Source organism: Chiloscyllium plagiosum, unplaced genomic scaffold (genome assembly GCF_037043375.1).
Source record: "Chiloscyllium plagiosum isolate Xiang-an unplaced genomic scaffold, Cpla_swu_hap1 HiC_scaffold_36, whole genome shotgun sequence".
Taxonomy (NCBI): domain Eukaryota; kingdom Metazoa; phylum Chordata; class Chondrichthyes; order Orectolobiformes; family Hemiscylliidae; genus Chiloscyllium; species Chiloscyllium plagiosum.
Genome location: NW_028270174.1, coordinates 47,395,082 through 47,417,549, shown reverse-complemented (window position 1 = coordinate 47,417,549; position 22,468 = coordinate 47,395,082).

Sequence of the window (22,468 nt, the reverse complement as noted above, 5' to 3'; positions counted from 1 at the left end):
ACAAGTCACAGCAAGTCCTGGTTGCAGTTTTAACCTAGGGCAGAGTTTAAACTACTTGACCAAAGATTCCAACATGCTTGATTATAGCTCTTAAACAATCACGTAGCAATTTCTCCTGCTTGCCATTGAGTACGTCCTCTCTTTCTCCCCCATAGCATTCGTCCAATCCATTTTCTGCCATCTTGAATCTCCCCCTCTGTTAGTCTTCCTGCCCTCCCAACCTCTTTAGCCTCCTTTTCTCATCTACCTCAGCCTGCAGCTAACCTCTCTCTGAGATAGAGCACAGAACAGGACTGCACAGAAATAGGCCTTCTGGCCCACCATATCTGTACTGACAATAAAGCTACACATCTGCCCACACATGGTCCATATTCTTATATTCTCTGCCTGTTCATGCATCTGTCTGAATGACTCTTAAATTTTGCTAACGTCTCTGCTTCTACCACCTCCCCTGGCAGTGTGTTCCAGACACCTGCCACCTTCTATGTAAAATACTTGCCTCACACAACACCTTTAAACTTTAGCCCTCTCAGCCTAAACCAATGGCCCTATTAATCCTATTAATGCCTGTCATAATTTTATATATTCCTATAAGGCCACGCCTCCAACACTCTAGAAATAAAAACAATCCAAGTTTGTCCAGCCTCTCTTTATAGCTAATACATTCTCTTCCCCAATTAGAGCTGATCTAATCAGACTAGTTATATCCCACATTTGCTGCTGCTAGGTACATGAGTGAATGTATCAGCAGCAAGCAGCCTCTGATATAAGGAACAGTTCCTGGGAGAATTTAGCCATGTAACTTACGGCACCATGTAAGTGATTACATTTTCCTGGGCTTTTTAATGGGCGAATTTGCCCTCTGACCCCACGTGTATTAAGTGTTGCTATGGACGCTATAGCATGGCTCCCAGGGATAAACACTGTTATTACCCTCTTTCCAAGACCCGGGGCCTGATCCTAGGATCCTGTATCGGACAAGATGAATCACATTAAGAATAACCACAGTTTGAGCTCATTGACCCCATCATGTGTGCAATGTGGCACCATTAGAATGGTTGCTGCTTCCTCCTTATACTTGGCCTGTCCAGACCTCAGCAGCTGCCAGTGCTCATTCTTCCTCTTCTCCATGGCCTCTTCTTTGACTGCTGTGGGAGCTCTGAGGTCAGGTGATTCTCCTCCTTTGCAATTTCCCATCCAGGAGAAAAGAAACAGAGTTAATGACATGTCCAGTGACACTTAATCCCCTTGTCAGCATGCATGCCAGCCCAATTATGGTCTTGTCAATCAAACATTATACGCAAGTGCCCACAAAAAACAAGCTTCCACATGGCCTCAATTTCCAGGTGGCATTCAAACTGATCACACATTCACTCTTTGAGCAAAGCTGCTCTCTTGCACGCACACATTTTTGATGACCACACATGAGGCATTCCTGTTAAAGGCGCAACTCTGGTTCTTACAATTGTATGTTGCAGTAGGTCATTGTCCCTCTTCCTGCACAGGATCCAGGTTTAACATTATACTCCACAGTTACTATCCCCTACTGCCACGCCTATCTAGGCTGCTTTAGTCTGGTGGGAGGACTGCTTAATGCCACTTTCAGCAAAGAGCCTTTCCCACCAAGCACCCTCAGGCTGGAGGAGAATGTTCATGAAGGCATCGCTAAACTATAGGACATTGGAACATAAGAATTAGGAGCAGGAGTAGGCAATTCAGCAATTTGAGTCTGCTTCATCATTTAACATGATCATGGCTGATCTTATCATGGTTACAACTGCACTTTCCCACTTGCTCCCCCTTTATCTTGCTTTTCATCCGAAACGTATCTATTTCTTCTTGAATGTTGATTGAGTCTGCCTCCATTGCAATCTGGGCTGGTGAGTTCTACTGGTTCACAGCTGTCTGAGAGGAGTAGTTTCTCTTTATCCCGGTTTTGAACCTACCTTCTCTCACTCTATATCTATGATCTCTTGTTCTAGACTGTCTGACAAAGGGGAAGATCTGTTCGACATCCAACCTTATAAATCCCCTTTAGTATTTTATATACTCCAGTCAGTTCCCTCCTCATTCCTCTGAACTCCAGCAAGTACTGGACTAAGCTATTCAAGTGTTACACCGACAACAATCCTTTTATCCCTTTGGTTTGCCTCTGGTGCCACAATATTTTTCCTCAAGAAAAGAGACCAAAACTGCACACAGTATTCCAGGTGTGGTCTCACTAACAGCTTATATAATTGTAACAACACTTCTTTACTTTTGCAATCAAGCCCTTTTGCAATAAATGCCAAGATTCCATTTGCCTTTCTTATTATAAGAAAGTTCTAACCTGGTGGACAATCATCTCTTCTAAAGGTCGTGAAGCATCCTGGCAGTGACAAGCAGCCTCCATGTTTGACCATGGGATACTTTCATAAACATAGACGCAAGATGATCAGCTGATAGCAGGTTTCACTGGTGAAAAGCTTACCTTGCTGCAAAATCACACTGGTACTTAGAATTTGAATAACAGACACTTGGAAAATGGCAAAAAAAAGCAGAGGGATGCATGATTCTAGCTATACTGAGAATGGCACATTGCTGCAAAATCTGACGAATTTGATATGAGTGAAAGAAGAACTTCCACAGTCTGCTTCTTATTTTGATGATGTTGAGTACTTGTTTCTATTAATCAGGAGTGTAATATGTCACATTTGGATTCCTAATTAATCACGTATGGCCGCTGGCAAACATATGACATCACACAATGTCACTTTTTCCTTTGATGATTTATTTCTCCTTGTTTACAGAAAGACATCGGGGCAGTCAGCCCAAATTGATAAAGCCAGAAACTATCATACGTTATGATAATGTATGGAGTGAAGCACAAAAGTGGTAAAACTGCATACGAGTTTGTGTTATACAAATTGCAGGTCATTCAGTCTGTAATATTCATATTAGCTTTCTGCAACAGCAAATCAATGAGTTCCACACTCTCAGGTATTTCGCATTGCCTGCAATTTCTCCTTTATTTTGGTTTTTCCTTTCTAAACCCAGGATTGAATTTGCTTCCATTATATACATTGTGAGTGTGTTCCACATTTCAAATACTCTCTGATGTGTTTATTTTCATGCTGCTATTGGTTTTTTAAAAATTCATTTGTGGGATGTAGACGTCACAGGCTGGGCCAGCATTTATTGCCTGCCCCTAGTTGCCCTTGAGAAGGTGGTGGTGAGCTGCTTTCTTGAGCCGCTGCAGTCCACCTGCTGTGGGCTGACCCACAATATCATTCAGGAAGGAATTCCAGGATATTGACCAGCAACGGTGAAGGGACAGCGATAGATTTCCAAGTCAGGTTGGTGAATTGGTTGGAAACAAACACCACAGTGGAAGTGTTTCCACGTGTCTTCTGTACTTGTCCTTCTAGATGGAAGTGCTCGTGGGTTTACAAAATGCTTTCTGAGGATCTTTGGTGATTTTCTGTGGTGTATTTTGTGGATAGTACATACTGCTGCTCCTGATCATTGGTGGTGGAGGGAGTGGATGCTAATAGATGTGGTGCCAATTAAACATGCTGCTTGGATGGTGTCACGTTTCTTGAGTATTATTGGAACTGCACCCAATCAGGCGAGTGGGAAGTGTTCCATTATACTCCTAACTTGTCCCTTGTAGATGATGGACGGGCTTTGGGGAGTCAGGAGGTGAGTTACCCACCATAGTACTCCTAGCTCTTGACCTGCTCTTGTAGCCACTGTGTTTATTTGGCAAGTCCAGTTGCATTTCTGGTCAATGATAGCCCCCAGGATGTTGATAGTGAGGGATTCAATGATGGTAACACAATTGAATGTCAAGTGGCAATAGTTAGATTATCTGGTAATGGTCTTAGTCTGGCATTTGGGTGGTGTGGATGTTACTTGCCACCTGTCAGCCCAAGCCAGATCATGTTGTATTTGACCTTGGGATGTCTTAGTATCTGAGGACTTACAAATGGTGCTGAATGTTGTACAACCATCAGTGAACATCCACATTTTTGACCTTATAATGGAGGGAATGTCATTGATGAAGCAGCTGAAGATGACTGGGCCTAGGTTGCTTCCCTAAGGAACTCCTGCAGAGATGTCCTGAAGCTGAAATGACTGACCTCCAACAACCACAACCATCTTCCTATCTGCCAGGGATGACTCTAACCAGTGGCGCGTTGCCCCCGATTCCCATTGATTCCAGTTACGCTAGAGCTCCTTAATGCCACACTCAGTTGTATGTGGCCTTGATGTCAAGGGCTGTCACTCTTATCTCTGGAATTCAGCTCTTTTGTCCATGTTTGAACCAAGGCTGTAATGAGATCAGGAGCTGAGTGGCCCTGGCAGACCCTAAACTGGGCGTCACTGAGCAGGTTATTGCTGAGCAGGTACTGCTTGATTACATTGTGGATGGCACTTTTCATCACTTGGGCAGATGCGGCGGTAATTATTCGGGTTGGATTTGTCCTGCTTTTTGTGTACAGGACATACCTGGGCATGTTTCCATATTGTCAGGTAGATGCCAGTGTTATATGGGGATCTGGCAAATTCTGGAGCGCAAGTCTTCAGCACTATATCTGGAATATTGTCAGGGCAGTAACTAGGTCTCCAACAGTTACCAACAGGTAACAGGTCTCCAACAGGTATTTACAAATGAGAGGGACTGTATTGGTATTTACAAATGAGAGGGACCGTATTGTTGAAGAGGAGAGTGTGAAACAGACTGGTAAGCTAGAGGAGATACTTGTTAGGAAGGAAGATGTGTTGGGCATTTTGAAAAACTTGAGGATAGACAAGTCCCCCGGGCCTGACGGGATATATCCTAGGATTATGTGGGAAGCAAGAGAGGAAATTGCAGAGCCGTTGGCAATGATCTTTTCGTCTTCACTGTCAACGAGGATGGTACCAGGGGACTGGAGAGTGGCAAATGTTGTGCCCCTGTTCAAAAAAGGGAATAGGGATAACCCCGGGAATTACAGGCCAGTTAGTCTTACTTTGGTGGTAGGCAAAGTAATGGAAGGGTACTGAGGAATAGGATTTATGAGTATCTGGAAATACACTGCTTGATTGGGGACAGCCAGCACGGATTTGTGAGGGGTAGGTCTTGCCTTACAAGTCTTATTGAATTCTTTGAGGAGGTGACCAAGCATGTGGATGAGGGTAGAGCAGTGTATGTAGTGTACATGGATTTTAGTAAGGCATTTGATAAGGTTCCCCATGGTAAGCTTATACGGAAAGTCAGGAGGCAGGGAATAGTGGGAAATTTGGCCAGTTGGATAGAGAACTGGCTAACAGATCGAAGTCAGAGAGTGGTGGTAAATGGTAAATATTCAGCTTGGAGCCCAGTTACAAGTGGAGTTCCGCAGGGATCAGTTTTGGAGTTGTGGATAGTGAGGAGGGCTGTTGTCAGCTGCAAAGGGACTTAGATATGATGCAGAGCTGGGCTGAGGAGTGGCAGATGGAGTTCAACCCTGTCAAGTGTGAGGTTGTCCATTTTGGAAGGACAAATAAGAATGCGGAATACAGGGTTAACGGTAGGGTTCTTAGTAAGGTAGAGGAGCAGAGGGATCTTGGGGTCTATGTTCATAGCTCTTTGAAAGTTGCCACTCAGGTGGATAGAGCTTGTAAGAAGGCCTATGGTGTATTAGCGTTCATTAGCAGAAAGAGTGAATTCAAGAGTCGTGAGGTGATGTTGCAGCTTACAGGACCTTGGTAAGGCCATATTTGGAGTACTGTGTGCAGTTCTGGTCGCCTCACTTTAGGAAAGATGTGGAAGGTTTGGAGAGGGTGCAGAGAAGATTTACCAGGATGTTGCCTGGAATGGAGAATAGGTCGTATGAGGATAGGTTGAGAGTGCTAGGCCTTTTCGCATTGGAAAGGCGAAGGATGAGGGGTGACTTGATAGAGGTTTATAAGATGATCAGGGGAATAGATAGAGTAGACAGTCAGAGACTTTTTCCCTGGGTACAACAGAGCGTTACAAGGGGACATAAATTTAAGGTGAAGGGTGGAAGGTATAGGGGGGATGTCAGGGGTAGGTTCTTTACCCAGAGGGTGGTGGGGGCATGGAATGCGCTGCCTGTGGGAGTGGCAGAGTCAGAATCATTGGTGACCTTTAAGCGGCAATTGGATAGGTACATGGATAGGTGCTTAAGCTAGGACAAATGTTCGGCACAACATCGTGGGCCGAAGGGCCTGTTCTGTGCTGTATTGTTCTATGTTCTATTAACAGTTTCTTGATATCACGTGGAGTGAATCAAATTGACTGATATGTGTAATGCTGGGGATTATTGGAGGAAACCAAGATGCCACTTTTGGCTGAAGATTGCTGTGAATACTTCAGCCTTAGCTCTTGCACTGATTTGCTGGACTCTTCCATCATTGAGGATATGGGTACTTCTGGAACCTCCTCCTCTAGTGAGCTGTTCCATTGTTCATCACCATTCATTACTGAATGTGGCAGGACTGCAAAAATTAGATCTGATCATTGGCTGTAGGATCATTTAGTTCTATCACTTGCTGCTTGTGGTTTTTGGCATGCAAGTAGTCCTGGTTGGTAGCTTCACCAGGTTGACAGCTCATTTTTAGCTATCCCTGGTGTGCTCCTGGTATGCCCACCTGCACTCTCCATTTAACTAGGGTTGATCCCCTGGCGTGATGGTAATGGTTGAATGGCAAATTTGCCAGGGCATGAGGTTGCAGATTGTGCTGGAGTATAATTCTGCTGTTGTTGATGGTCCACAGAGCCTCATGGATGTCTAGTCTTGAGTTGCCAGATCGGTTCAAAGTCTTTCCCATTTGGCACAATGGTAGTGACACATGACGTTATGGAGGGTTTTCTCAATGTGAAGGCAAGACTTCGTCTCCACAAGGTGGTCACTCTTACCAATACTGTCATGGAAAAAGCATCTGCAGCTGGCAGATTGATAAGGATAAGGTCAACTATGATTTTCCCTCTTTTCATTCCCACACCACCTAAAGGATCCCACCAGCTCGATCAAGAGTATTGCTGCTAAGACACCTTTGGTGATGGACATTGAAATCCCCCACCCAAAGTATTTTTTATGCCCTTGCCATCTCCAGTGCTTCCTCTAAGTGTTGTCCATCATGGTGATAGATCAATTCATCAGCTGAGGGAGGATGATATATGGTACTCAACAGAAGGTTTCCTTGTTGATGTTTGACCTGAAACCATGTGACTTCATGGGGTCCAGAGTCAATGTTGAGGACTCCCAGAGCAACTCCCTCCTGTCTGTATACCACTGTGCCATCACCTCTGCTGAGTCTACCCTGTTAGTGAGACAGGACATATCCACGGATGGTAGTGGTGGTGTTTCCGACCTGTAAGGTATGATTCCATGATTATGACTATGTCAGACAGTTGCTTGACTAGTCTTTGAGACAGCTTTCCCAATTTTGGGATGAGCCCCCAAATGTTAGTAAGGAAGACTTTGCATTGTTGACAGGACTGTTTCTGCCATTATATTTTCCTATGTTTAGGTAGATGCCAGATGATCTGTGCAGGTTCATTTATCCATTTATCCATCATTTATTCATGTATGCATTTTTTTTGCCATTCATCTTGTATCGGTGCTCTCCACCCTGGCACCAATGGGACCAGTTTATCTCCATCTATGGTCTGAACCATTCATTATTTTGAACTTTGGTACCAAATCTCCTCTTAGCATTCTCTTCTCTTAGGCGGATATTCCCTTATCCCTGGAACCATTCTTGTATATTTGTCCCTAGAATTAGCTGCAATTCTTGGGTTCGGCATCCCGTGTGCCTTTTTAACCACTCCCTCACATTCAATTATTTGTATGCATATATTCCCAGAGCCCTCTGTGTCTGCACTCCATTTAGAATTATACCTGTCATTTTGTATTGCCTGCCCTCATTCTGTAGTAGATTTCATCAGCCATATGTCCACCAATCAGACAGTCTATTGCCCTGAGAAGTATCACTATCCTTCACATAGTTCATAATACCTCCAAATGTTATGCCAACAGCTAGTTTTGAAATTGTGCCCTGCAGATTCAAGTCTAACCCGTTAATAGATTTCAGCTGGGATACTGTTGCATTGATTCCTCCCTTCTCAAAAAAAAACAAGTGTTCATCACTGTTACTCAGCCATTTTTGTATCTGTCTATCCACTGTCCCTTTTATTCCATCAGCTTCAATTTTGCTGGCCAGCATGTTATTTGGTACTAATTAAGTACTTTTATCCTTGATTGATCCCTATTGTTAACTAGAAGTTATGGAAATCCCTCGACTAGACATTAAATAATGATCCCTGTGGTTGAAATTTCACCACGACTCTGCCTTTCTCGGGTTTGAATCTTGACCTCAGGAAAACCGATGGTGGGGATTGCCAGCATTATTGTGTCGAACAACAAGCCTCCGTCTGCTACTTTCACTCAGCTGTTAATCTTACTCATAGTTCCCAATCCCTTTTATTATAGTTCCATTTCATCAACACAGTAACTGTAAACGTGGCGTATGTACACCTGCACTCCACAGCCTCCTAAATGGCAAACAAATTAAAATGATTTCTAGGTTTTCTTAAATAAATCAGTACGTAGTTAGTGCTGGGTGTTGTTCTCTATTCCTAAACTCATATATCCAAGGTATTTATTGAACAGCATTTTTTCAGAAACGTTATTGAATCTAATCTTAGTGAAACCAGTTTAACCTCAATTCTTTCTCATTTAATTTTGTATATCATCGCACAAAAGTATTATGCACAATAGCAAGAAGTAATTAACTGAAGCAGGATATTGTATAAGAAGAGTTAAGATTGAATCTCATGGTAGGTGATTGATGTCACTGATAAATATTTATAGCAAACAGTCAGAATGAAAAGTGCAGGGCCATGCTCAATTAATAGCCTTAACTTTGCAAGAGGTAATTTATTGACTGACACATCAAGATCCCCCAAGAAAATAAAGTAATAAACTAGCAAGGAATATAAAGGCGAACTGTAAAAGCTTCTTTCGGTATATGTATAGGAAAATATTAGTCAGTGTAAATGTGGGGATAATAGAACAGATGGGGATAATAGAATTTTATTGTGGAGAATGGGAAACAGTAGAAAAATGAAACAATTGCTTTGCAATTGCGACATGGATGAGTTGGACCGAAGGGTCTGCTTCCGTGCTGTATGACTATGACTCTATGAATACTGGGCAACAATGGGATTAGTTAAAACAAGCAACTGGAAACAATCTAGTCCCAGTAAAGAGGTAATACTTGGAAAGAGTAAATGGATTAAAGTCCTCTGGACCAGCTGAGGTTTATCCCAGACTAGTGAAGGAGATAGCTAGTGAGGCAATGGTTGTGTTGATAGTAATCTTTCTGAAGAAGGGCTTATGCCCGAAACGTCGATTCTCCTGTTCCCTGGATGCTGCCTGACCTGCTGCGCTTTTCCAGCAACACATTTTCAGCTCTGATCTCCAGCATCTGCAGTCCTCACTTTCTTTTCAAAATTCAATAGCAAATGTAACTCCATGGGGGGGGGGGTAGGGTGGTTGTGAAGGGAGAAGGAGAATGAAGCATTATAGACTTGCTAGTTTAATGTCAGTCAGAGGGAATATGTTGGGAAATATTATAAGGGATAGGATAACTTGACATTTAGAAAACAATGATAAAATTTGCAATGTTAACATAGAATTCTGAAAAAAAATCATGTTTGACAACTTGGAGTTGTTTTGAGGATAATAGCATTGATAAAGGTGAACAATCTACATGGATATGGTGTATTGGATTTTCCAAAGTCTTTTGATAAGGACCTACTCAGGAGAAAGGTAAATAAAATGACAATGTGTGGATCCGGGGTGGAAAATACAATGGTATGAATTGAAAATCAATTACTAGGCTCAGATTGAAGTTATGAAGAAATTGATCATTCTCAGGATGGCAGGTTGTTACTATTGGGGTGGTACTAAGATAAATTGTTCAATTGATTTATGCAAATAATTAGCATGCAGGTGCATCAAACAATGAAATTGGCAAAGGTTATTTGGCCTACGTTACAAGGGGATTTGAGTACAGTGTAAATATACCTTTCTGCAGCTGTTTAGAGCTTTTGTGAGATCTCAACTGGTGTATTCTGTACAGTTTTGGTCCCCTTATTTAAGAAAGAGTAAATTTGATACAGAGATTTTGAGCAAAGGTTCACCAGACTTTCCCAGGGATGGTTGGATTATTTGATAAAGAGAGATTGAGGAGATTTGGCCCATGTTGTCCAGAATTTCAAGGAATAATTTTATTGAAACTTATAGAATTCTTATAGGGTTTAGCAGTGTGAATATAAATAAAATGTATTCCCTGGCTGTTGAGTCCAGAAACATAGGACATAATCTCAGAGGGTAGTGCATCGTTAAAATGTCCTGCCCTGTAGACTGTGCAAGCTCAATAATTGAGCTGGTTTACAGATCGTCAATTTGAATCACCATGTTAACTCTATCAGAAAAGCTGAGGTCTTTACTTCCATTCAAGCGGTATGCCGCAAAAGGAATAGACCTCATGCACTGTATTTTAAAACTGAAACAAATGCAACTATCACCCCTTTAAATCAATTAGCTCAAATGGAGTATACCAGTCACAGGCCATCTCATTGATTGGTTTTCCTCACAAATGTTGCGGACTCATGCAGTCTTTATTAGTCTTCAGTACTGGTTGCAGTGGAAAGTATTTGTACCAATCATTTTTCAGTCACAAGTTCACATTTCATTGACAGCATTAAACATATTTCTTATGCCAACACAACCAATTAGTTACAGTGGATTCTGATTTTTGTTTAAGTTCCACCCTGAGCCCCATGAAATCTTCTACTGGCTGTCCTACCACCTTCAGTAACACATTCTTGAGGAGAAAATATTGCAGTCATATTAGATTAGATTAGATTAGATTAGATTACTCACAGTGTGGAAACAGGCCCTTCGGCCCAACAAGTCCACACCGCCCCGCCGAAGCGCAACCCACCCATACCCCTACATTTACCCCTTACCTAACACTACGGGCAATTTAGCATGGCCAATTCACCTGACCTGCACATCTTTTTGGACTGTGGGAGGAAACCGGAGCACCCTGAGGAAACCCATGCAGACACGGGGAGAACGTGCAAACTCCACACAGTCAGTCGCCTGAGGTGGGAATTGAACCCGGGTCTCTGGTGCTGTGAGGCAGCAGTGCTAACCACTGTGCCACTGTGCCGCCCATTTTTAAAGAAATGGTCTCCCCTCTAGTGTTGGCTGGCCTATGAATGGCTGGAAATGCATCAACCCCTATGTGGAAACAGCATGGGAATGCAACCAACTAAATTATGCTTGACGAGCCAGTATACATTGAATGGTCCAAATAGTCTCCTAGAGTTATAGTGATGTACAGCATGGAAACAGACCCTTCGGTCCAACCCGTCTATGCCGACCAGATATCACAACCCAATCTAATCCACCTGCCAACACCTGGCCCATATCCCTCCAAATCCTTCCTATTCATAGACCCACCCAAATGCCTCTTAAATGTTGCAATTGTACCAGCCTCCACCACTTCCTCTGGCAGCTCATTCCATACATGTACCACCCTCTGCGTGAAAAAGTTGCCCCTTAGGTCTCTTTTATATCTTTCCCCTCTCACCCTAAACCTATGCCCTCTAGTTCTGGACTCCCCGACCCCAGAGAATAGATTTTGCCTATTTACCCTATCCATGACCCTCATAATTTTGTAAACCTCTATAAGGTCACCCCTCAGCCTCCAACTCTCCAGGGAAAACAGCCCCAGCCTGTTCAACCTCTCCCTATAGCTCAAATCCTCCAATCTTGGCATCATCCTTGTAAATCTTTTCTGAACCCTTTTAAGTTTCCTCTATTATTATGATTCAACGAAGCACATCTCGACAATCAGATCATTTTGTTCCATCTTTTATGCTTTTCATAAGTATCATTGCAAAATTCTAGGGGTCTTTTAACACAGACACATAGATAAGCTGCTTGTCATGCTTGTCAGTATTGAGCGTTCCAGTAAGTGTTCCATCTTGATGTGTGGCACACTGAGATTGCAATGTAACACTGAAAGCATGTACCAGCTGAATGTGTCACAAACCCTGCATGTACAAATTGACTAAATAGATATTAGATTAGATTACTTACAGTGTGGAAGCAGGCCCTTCGGCCCAACAAGTCCACACCAACCTGCCGAAGCGCAACCCACCCAGACCCATTCCCCTACACCTAACACTACGGGCAATTTAGCATGGCCATTTCACCTCACCTACACATTTTTTGACTGTGGGAGGAAGCCGGCGCAAACCTCACAGACACGGGGAGAATGTGCAAACTCCACACAGTCAGTCGCCTGAGGCAGGAATTGAACCCGGGTCTCTGGTGCTGTGAGGCAGCAGTGCTAACCACTGTGCCACAGTGCCGCCCATGTTGGAAACTGGTGGAGGACAGTCCTCAGGTAAATTGGGGGAGGGGAGGGTGGTATGTGGTGATTGGCAGACTGTCCTGGTACTTTCAGTCACAAACTCAACTGCATACAGAGTCTACAAGCTCTGCCACAGTTTGGGAGGTGTGCAGCAGTCAGTCTATTAAGTCAACACAAGCAGTCTGGGAATCGTGTATCATTAGTCTGGGAGCTGCAAACACAATGGTCTGGGGGGTGGTCAGCCATGATTAGCTGCTGATTGTTGAGGTTTGTCAGAGAACTGGGGCAATGTAGTCAATCAATATTTCATGAGGTTTTACGGATGGAGGTCTCTGTGAACGCGAGGGGGATTGTCAATGATAGAAGGGGTTAAGAGCATCAAGCTTGGGGAGGAAAGCAGAGACATTTATAGTAGTGAGAATAAGACTGGCAATGAGGTTAGAGGGGGATAATCTCAAGATGAATGGGGAAATTCAGAGCAGTATCAGAGGGCAAGGTCAGCTATGGGAGTGGGATTACTTACAGTGACCACCACTGTGGCCTCAGCACAACTCTGAATATACACAGCATACCCAATAAGCAAATCTCCTTAAAAAAAGTAGAAATGGAAGAATACTTACAGGTTGAAGTTAGAAGGGCAGAAAGACAGAGAGAGAGAGTTTTGCAGCCTGTTTCCACACAGCTGAACTCCCAACTAGTTCTGGACTGAACTGCTCAGCTAGAGAGCTGACCACTTCCCTTTGATTATACAGGTCACTTCTAAAAGATGGCCACTTTGGCCTGAAGTCTCATCTGCTTACATATAAACAAAAGGTCTCTCAACACCCTTTTCATCTCTGAACTAAACTAATCATCTTGGGGCCAGGACGGTTTTATGACCCCTCTGAAAACAGCCAAGGACACGGTATCCTTGAGAAAAGGAACAGCTTTTAGAAAAAAGGACCGGTTTTGTGACAATCTTTATGTTACCTCCCTGGTGCCATGATCAAGGATGTCTCAGCGAGGGTGCAGAATGTTTTCATGGGAGAGAAGGCCCAGCAGGAGTCATTGTACACATTGGAACCAACGACATAGGAAGGGGAAAGAATGAGATTCTTAAGGGAGAATGTACAATGTTAGGCAGAAAATAAAATGGAGGTCCTCAAGAGTAGTAATATCTGGATTACTCCCAGTGCTACGAGCTCATGAGGGTAGGAATAGGAGAATAGAGCAGATGAATGCATGGCTGAGGAGCTGGTGTATGGGAGAAGGATTCACATTTTTGGATCATTGGAATCTCTTCTGGGATAGAAATCACCTGTATAGGAAGGACCGATTGCACCTGAACTGGAAGAGGACTAACATACTGGCAGGGAGATTTGCTAGAGCTGCTCAGGAGGATTTAAATTAGTAAGACCCAGAGAGATAATGAGGAAAGAAATCAATCTGAGACTGGTACAGTTGGGAATAAGAGCGAGTTAAACGGTCAGGGCAGGCAGGAACAAAACAGAGAACAAGGTAGGATTGATAAATTAAACTCCATTTATTTCAATGCACGAGGCCTAACAGGGAAGGCAGATGAACTCAGGGCATGGTTAGAAACATGGGACTAGGATATCAGAGCAATTACAGTGGCTCAGGGATGGACAGGATTGACAGCTTAATGTTCTAGAATACAAATGCTACAGGAAGGACAGAAAGGGAGGCAAGAGAGGAGGGGGAGTGGCATTTTTGACAAGGGATAACATTACAGCTGTACTGAGGGAGGATATTCCCAGAAATGAATCCAGGGAAGTTATTTGGGTGGGACAGAGAAATAAGAAAGGGATGATCACCTTATTGGGATTGTATTATAGTGCCCTTAATTGTGGGAAATAGAGAAGCAAATTTATAAGGAGATTTCAGTTATTTGTAAGAATAATAGGGTGGTTATGGTAGGGGATTTTAACTTTCCAAATATAGACTGGGACTGCCATAGTGTTAAGGATTTAGATGGAAAGGAATTTGTTAAGCACACAGAAGAATATTTTCTGATTCAGTATATGGATGTACCTACTAAAGAAGGTGCAAAACTTAACCTACTCTTGGGAAATAAGGCAGGGCAGGTGACTGAGGTGTCAGTGGGGGGGGACTTTTTGGCCAGTGACCATAGTTCTATTAATTTTCAAATAGTGATGGAAAAGGATGGACAGGATCTAAAAGTTGAAGTTCTAAATTGGATGAAGGCTAATTTTGATGGTATCAGGCAAGAACTTTCAAAAGCTGATTGGGGGCAGATGTTCGCAGGTAAAGGGACGGCTGGAAAATGGGAAGCCTTCAGAAATGAGATAACAAGAATCCAGAGACAGTATATTCCTGTTAATGTGAAAGGAAAGGCTGGTAGCTGTAGGGAATACTGGATGAGTGGAGAAATTGAGGGTTTGGTTAAGAACAAGAAGGAAGCATATGTCAGATAGAGACAAGATAGATTGAGTGAATCCTTCGTAGAGTATAAAGGCAGTAGGAGTATACTGAAGAGGGAAATCAGGAGGACAAAAAGGGTCATGAGATAGCTTTGGCAAAGAGGTTTGAGAAGAATCCAAATGTTTTTTACAAATACATTAAGGACCAAAGGATAACTAGGGAGAGAATAGGGCCCCTCAAAGATCAGCAAGGTGGTGTTTGTGTGGAGCTGCAGGAAATGGGGGCGATACTAAATGAATATGTTGCATCGGTGTTTGCTGTGGAAAAGGATATGGAAGGTATAGACTGTAGGGAACTAGATGGTGACATCTAGAAAAATGTCCATATTACAGAGGAGGAAGTGCTGGATGTCTTGAAACGCATAAAAGTGGATAAATCCCCAGGAGACATGGGTAGAACAGGGACAGGATTGGCTGTTGCAGGTCCCAGGGTTAAATGTTTTAGTAGGGTCAGAGGTGGGGGTAAAAGAGGGGGAGGTGTGGCATTGCTTGTCAAAGTTAATATTACAGCTGTGGAAAGGACGATGGATGAAGACTCGCCATCTGAGGTAGTTTGGGCTGAGGTTAGGAATAGGAAAGGTGAGCTCACCCTGTTAGGAGTTTTTTACAGGTCTCCTAATAGTCCTAGAAGAAAGGATTGCGAGGATGATTCAAGAGAAGAGTGAAAGTAATAGGATGGTTGTTATGGGGGACTTTAACTTTCCAGATATTGATTGGGAAAGCTCAAGTTCGTTAGATAGGTCAGTGTTTGTCCAATGTGTGCAGGAGGGTTTCCTGACACAATATGTAGACAGGCCAACAAGAGGTGAGTCCATACTGGATTTGGTTCTGGGTAACGAACCAGGCCAGGTGTTAGAATTAGAGGTAGGTGAGCACTTTGGGGACAGTGACCACAATTCGGTGACTTTTACTCTAGTGATGGAGAGGGATAAGTGTGCACTACAGGGCAAGAGTTAGAGCTGGGGGCAGGGAAATTATGATGCGGTGAGGCATGACTTAGGATGTGTGGCTTGGAAAAGTAAGCTTCAAGACAAGGGCGTAATTGATATGTGGAGCTTGTTCAAGGAGCAACTATTGAGTGTCCTTGATAAGTATGTATCTGTCAGGCAGGGAGGAAAGGGTCGTGTGAGGGAGCCGTGGTTTAATAAGGAATTGGAATCCCTTGTTAAATGGAAGAGGGCGGCCTATGTAAAGATGAGGCGTGAAGGTTCAATTGGGGCGATTGAGAGTTATAAGGTAGCCAGGAAGGACCTGAAGAGAGAGCTAAGAGCAGCAAGGAGGGGACATGAAAGGTCCTTAGTTGGTAGGATTAGGGAAAACCATAAGGCTTTCTATAGGTATGTCAGGAATAAAAGAATGACGAGGGTAGGAATAGGTCCAGTCAAGGATAGTAGTGGGAAGTTGCGTGTGGAGGCTGAAGAGATTGGGGAGACACTGAATGAATACTTTTCGTCAGTATTCACTCAGGAACAGGACATTGTTGTCGATGTGAATACTGAGTCACAATTAAGTAGAATGGATGGCTTTGAGGAATGTAGAGAAGAGGTGTTGGAAATTCTGGAAAGGGTGAAAATAGATAAGTCCCCTGGGCCTGATGGCATTTATCCTAGGATTCTCTGGGAAGCAAGGGAGGAGATTGCAGAGCCATTGGCCTTGATTTTTATGTCCTCGTTGTCTACAGGAGTAGTGCCAGAAGATTGGAGGCTAGCAAATGTGGTTCCTTTGTTCAAGAAGGGGAGTAGGGATAACCCTAGTAACTATAGGCCGGTGAGTCTCACTTCTGTTGTGGGCAAAATCTTAGAGAGAATTGTAAGGGATAGGATTTATGAACATCTGGATAGGAATAATGTGATCAAGGATAGTCAGCATGGTTTTGTGAAGGGCAGGTCGTGCCTCACAAACCTTATTGAATTCTTTGAGAAGGTATCTAAGGAGGTGGACGAGGGGAAAGCGGTAGATGTGGTGTATATGGATTTTAGTAAGGCGTTTGATAAGGTTCCCCATTGTAGACTACTGCAAAAAATATGGAGGTATGGCATTGAGGGTGAGTTGGAGGTCTGGATTAGGAGTTGGCTGGCTGGAAGAAGACAGAGGGTAGTAGTTGATGGCAAAGGTTCATCTTGGAGTGCCGTCACTAGCGGTGTTCCGCAAGGATCTGTTTTGGGACCATTGCTGTTTGTCATTTTTATAAATGACCTGGAGGAGGGGTTAAAAGGTTGGGTGAGCAAGTTTGCAGATGATACAAAAGTGAGAGGAGTTGTAGACAGTGAGGAAGGATGTGGCAGGTTACAGCGGGATATAGATAAGCTGCAGAACTGGGCAGAAAGGTGGCAAATGGAGTTCAATGTAGCTAAGTGTGAGGTGATTCACTTTGGTAAGAGTAACAAAAAGATGGGGTACTGGGCTAATGGTCGGATACTTGGTAGTGTGGATGAGCAGAGGGATCTTGGTGTCCATGTACACAGATCTTTGAAAGTTGCCACCCAGGTAAATAGTGCGGTGAAGAAGGCATATGGCGTACTGGCTTTTATTGGTAGAGGAATTGAGTTCCGGAGTCCTGAGGTCATGTTGCAGTTGTATAAGACTCTGGTGCGGCCACATCTGGAGTATTGTGTGCAGTTTTGGTCGCCATACTATAGGAAGGATGTGGAGGCACTGGAACGGGTGCAGAGGAGGTTTACCAGGATGTTGCCTGGTATGGTAGGAAGATCGTATGAGGAAAGGCTGAGGGACTTGGGGTTGTTTTCATTGGAGAAAAGAAGGTTTAGGGGTGACTTGATAGAGGTGTACAAGATGATTAGGGGTTTAGATAGGGTTGACAGTGAGAAATTTTTTCCACGTATGGAGTCAGCTATTACAAGGGGGCATAGCTTTAAATTAGGGGGGGGGGGGGGGGGGGGGGGTAGGTATAGGACAGATGTTAGGGGTAGGTTCTTTACTCAGCGAGTCGTGTTCATGGAATGCCCTGCCAGTAGCAGTGGTGGACTCTCCCTCATTATGGGCATTTAAGCGGGCATTGGATAGGCATATGGAGGATAGTGGGCTAGTGTAGGTTAGGTGGGCTTGGATCGGCGCAACATCGAGGGCCGAAGGGCCTGTACTGCGCTGTATTCTTCTATGTTCTATGTTCTATGACCTGATCAGGTGTACCCTAGAACTCTGTGGGAAGCTAGAGAAGTGATTGCTGGGTCCTTTGCTGAGATATTTGTATCATTGACAGTCATAGGTGAGTTGCCGGAAGACTGGAGGTTGGCTAACATAGTGCCACTGTTTAAGAAGGGTGGTAAGGACAAGCCAGGGAACTATAGACCAGTGAGCCTGATGTCGGTGATGGGCAAGTTTTTGGAGGGAATCCTGAGGGTCAGAATGTACATGTATTTGGAATGGCAAGGACTGATTAGGGGTATTCAACATGACTTTGTGTGTGGGAAATCATGTCTGACAAACTTGATTGAGTTTTTTTTTAAAGAAGGAACAAAGAGGATTGATGAGGGCAGAACAGAGTTGTAGTGGACAGCAAAGAAGGTTACCTCAGATTTCAATGGGATCTTGATCAGATGGGCCAAATGGCTGAGGAGTGGAAGATAGAGTTTAATTTAGATAAATGTGAGGTGCTGCATTTTGGGAAAGCAAATCTTAGCAGGACTTATACACTTAATGGTAAGGTCCTAAGGAGTGTTGCTAAACAAAGAGACCTTGGAGTGCAGGTTCATAGCTCCTTGAAAGTAGAGTCACAAGTAGATAGGATAGTGAAGAAGGCGTTTGGTATGCTTTCCTATTGGAAGGATGTTGTGAAACTTGAAAGGGCTCAGAAAAGATTTACAAGAATGTTACCAGTGTTGGAGGATTTAAGCTATAGGGAGAGGCTGAATATGCTGGAGCTGTTTTCCCTGGAATGTCGGAGGCTGAGGGGTGACCTTGTAGAGGTTTATATAATCATGAGGGGCATGGATAGGATAAATAGACAGGGTATTTTCCCTGGGGTGGGGAAATCCAGAACTAGAGGGCATAGGTTTAGGGTGAGGTGGAAAGATATAAGAGACCTAACGGGCAACTTTTTCACACAGAGGGTGGTACGTGTATGGAATGAGCTGCCAGAGGAAGTGGTGGAGGCTGGTACAATTACAACATTTAAAAGGCATCTGGATAGGTCTGTGAATAGCAAGGGTTTGGAGGAATATGGGCTGGGTGCTGGCAGATGGGACTCGATTATTTGGCATACCTAGTTGACATGGATGAGTTGGAGCGAAGGGTCTGGTTCCGTGCTGTACATTTCTATGACTCTATGACCTTTAGACAGCATTCCAAAATATTACAGGTTGCTATGAGTGGCAAGGCAGACTGCACTCAGTTCTGAGTCAGAACGTTGTGGTTTGATCTCGAAATGTCACAGTGGACAATATACTGCAGCAGTGTTGGAGTTGCTGTCTTTTGAATGAAACTTTAAACTGAGGCGCCCTCTGACCTCTCTGGTGGTTGTAGAGGTCCTGTAGTGCTCATTAGAACAAAAACAGTTGGGCTCTCTAGTATCCTTGCCACTATTGCTCTTTCAATAACATTGCCAAAAAGAAAGACTATTTGATGATTATCAAATTGTTTTTGATGAGATCATGCTATATACAAATAATCTACTTTTTTCCGATATTATGAGACTGACTACATTGCAGCAGTTTAATTGGTTATACAGACGTTTGGAGTTTCTTGACGTCATGAAAGGAATTATGGTTTACGTACATTTTTTTGCATTGATTTTACTAATTCTTTCAACACTCTCCCTCATGGTAGGCTCATCCAAAAATATGCAAAAAATGGAAGGATATCGACCAAGGATAGGCTGAAGGTATTAGTTTAATTTGGTGTCATGCTCAGCACAACATCGTGGGCTCAAGGGCCTATTCTTGCGCTGTACAGTTTTATGTTTATAGGAAGTGTAGAAATTAATACTAATCTCAATGACCAGGATGCTTGGGATCCACAGTGACTTGACTGCATGGATTCAGAATTGGCAGGCCCATAGAAGGCAGAGGGTAGTGGTGGAAGGGTGTTTTTCTGGCTGGAGGTCTGTGACCAGTGGTGTTCTGCAGGAAGCTGTTGGGAACTCTGCTGTTGTTTTTTGTTTATTGATTCATGGATGAGCACGTTACTGGCTAGGCCAGAATTTATTGCCTGCCCCTAAGTGCCCAGAGGACAGTTAAGAGTCAATCCATGTTGCTGTGGTTCTGGAGTCACATGTTGGCCAGACCAGGTAAGTAGGGCTCATGCCCGAAACGTCGATTCTCCTGCTCCTGGATGCTGCCTGACCTGCTGCGCTTTTCCAGCAATACATTTTCAGCTCTGATCTCCAGCATCTGCAGTCCTCACTTTCTCCCAGACCAGGTAAGTATGTCAGTTTCCCTCCCTGAAGAACATTCGTGGTGGTTTTTTCTGACAATCAATAATGGATTCATGGTCACCATTGGACTCTAAATTCCAAAGTTTTATTTGACTCATTGGCAGATTTTTCATTTGCCATGTTGGGATCCGAACCTGGGTCACCAGAACTTTATCTGGGTCTCGCGATTAACAGTCCAGTCACAATGCCACTAAGCCACCTCTCCCCATGATATGTATGTGTGTTTATATGTTTATGATATATATAAATAACTTGAATGAAACTGGAGATGGCTTACAGATAATATAAAGATTGGTGGAGTTGTGGATAGTGTAGAAGATTGACAAAGGATACAGCAGGATAGAGAGATTAGGTTGCAGATATGGGTGGAGAAATGGCAGATGGAGTTTAATGCAGGTAAGTGTGAGGAGCTGCACTTTGGGAGACCAAATGTTAAAGAAAAGTGTAGTTAATGGCAGGACCCTGAACAGCATTGATGTTCAGAGGGATCTTAGGGCTCAAGTCCATAACTCCCTGAAAGTGGCCACGCAAGTAGATATGGTGGTAAAGGAGGCATATGGCATACTTGCCTTTATTGGTTGGGGAATTAAATAGAAGAGTCAGGATGCCATGTTGCAGCTTTATAAGACTTTGGTTAGGCCACGCTTACAGTATTGCGTTCAACTCTGTTTACCGCATCACAAGAAGGCCGGGAAGGATGTGAAAGCTTGTGAGAAGGTACAGTAGAAGTTTATGAGGATGCTGCCTGAATTAGAGGGTATGAGCTCTAAGGAGAGGCTATAAAAAGCCGGGTTGTTTTCTCTGGAGCGGCGGACGCTGTGGGGAGACTTGATAAAAGTCTATAAAATTATGAATTGCACAGATGGGGTTAATGGTCAGAATCTTTTTCCCAGAGCTGAAATATCTAAAGCCAGGGGTCATGCATTTAAGGTGAGAGGGGAAATTGCGAAGAAGATGTGAGGGACTTAGAGTGGGAGGAGTCTGGAATGTGCTGCCAGGGGATGTGGTGGAGTCAGATACAATAAGGGTGTTTTAGGGAGCTCCAGATGAGCACATGAATATGCAAAGAATGGAGGAATATTGACCAAAGGGAGGCAGGAGGGATTAGTTTAATTTGGCATCATGCTTGGCATAACATCATGGCCCGAGGGCCAATTCCTGTGCTGTACAGTTCTATGTTTGATGTTCGATGTTTATAGGAAGTGTGGAAATCAATACTAATCTCAATGACCAGGTTGGCACCACACAGTCCAATGCTGTGAGACTCACAGCTATCAATGATTGCTTTAATAAATTGTGCATGAGCATTGTGTGCAACAGTGATAACAAGAGTTTCTAACGATAAAATCTTTCACAGAGCAGATATTACATAAAGAATTCTCTCAGCATTAATGAAATCATTGTTAAAAAAATACATAGATGGCATCTTTGAATTAAATATATTGACTGCCTGGATGATTAAGATTTGAAAGGGTGCTGAATAATTGGATGTGTTATTTAATACATTTTTCTTTTTAACAACGTACTTCAATATTTTGTCTCACCTACTTTTTGCTTTTCCTCCCACACACTGCTCATTTGCTGTAACGGTCACCAGGTAACCTTTGAATTTTAGCCTTTCTAATGGGAAGAACCTTGACATTTGTCAGATCTTCCTTCCCTGATATTCCTGCTTCTACACCTACTGCCACTTTCTCCAAACCCCAGTCCTCTGCAAACAATCCTGCTAAATTTCTGATTCTGACTGGTAGCTCATTCCAATGGGAACTGTGGGCACTAGCCTATGTGAAAACTAACCTCATCATGAGATATGGATGAGATCTTCTACACAGTCGATTTTAAAATATTATTTTATTATACAATGTGAGAATTGATTCAAAATGCTTTGATTTCATATTTTGTATGTAATTAGTTATGTCACAATTATTTAATGAGATCACGTTTTGACAATATAGTTTAATCTGAAAATTATCATATCAGACTGATTATTGCAAATCTAATATTTTACACCCGAAAACCATAAAACAATGAGACATCGGAGCAGAAATTAGGCTGTTCAGCTCATCAAGTCAGCTCCGCCATTCAATCACGGCTGATTAAGTTTCTTAAACCCAATCTCCTGCTTTCTCCCTGTAACCCTTGAACTTATCTATCTCCGTCTTAAATATATTCTATGACCTGGCCTCCATAGCGTTCTGTGGCAATGATT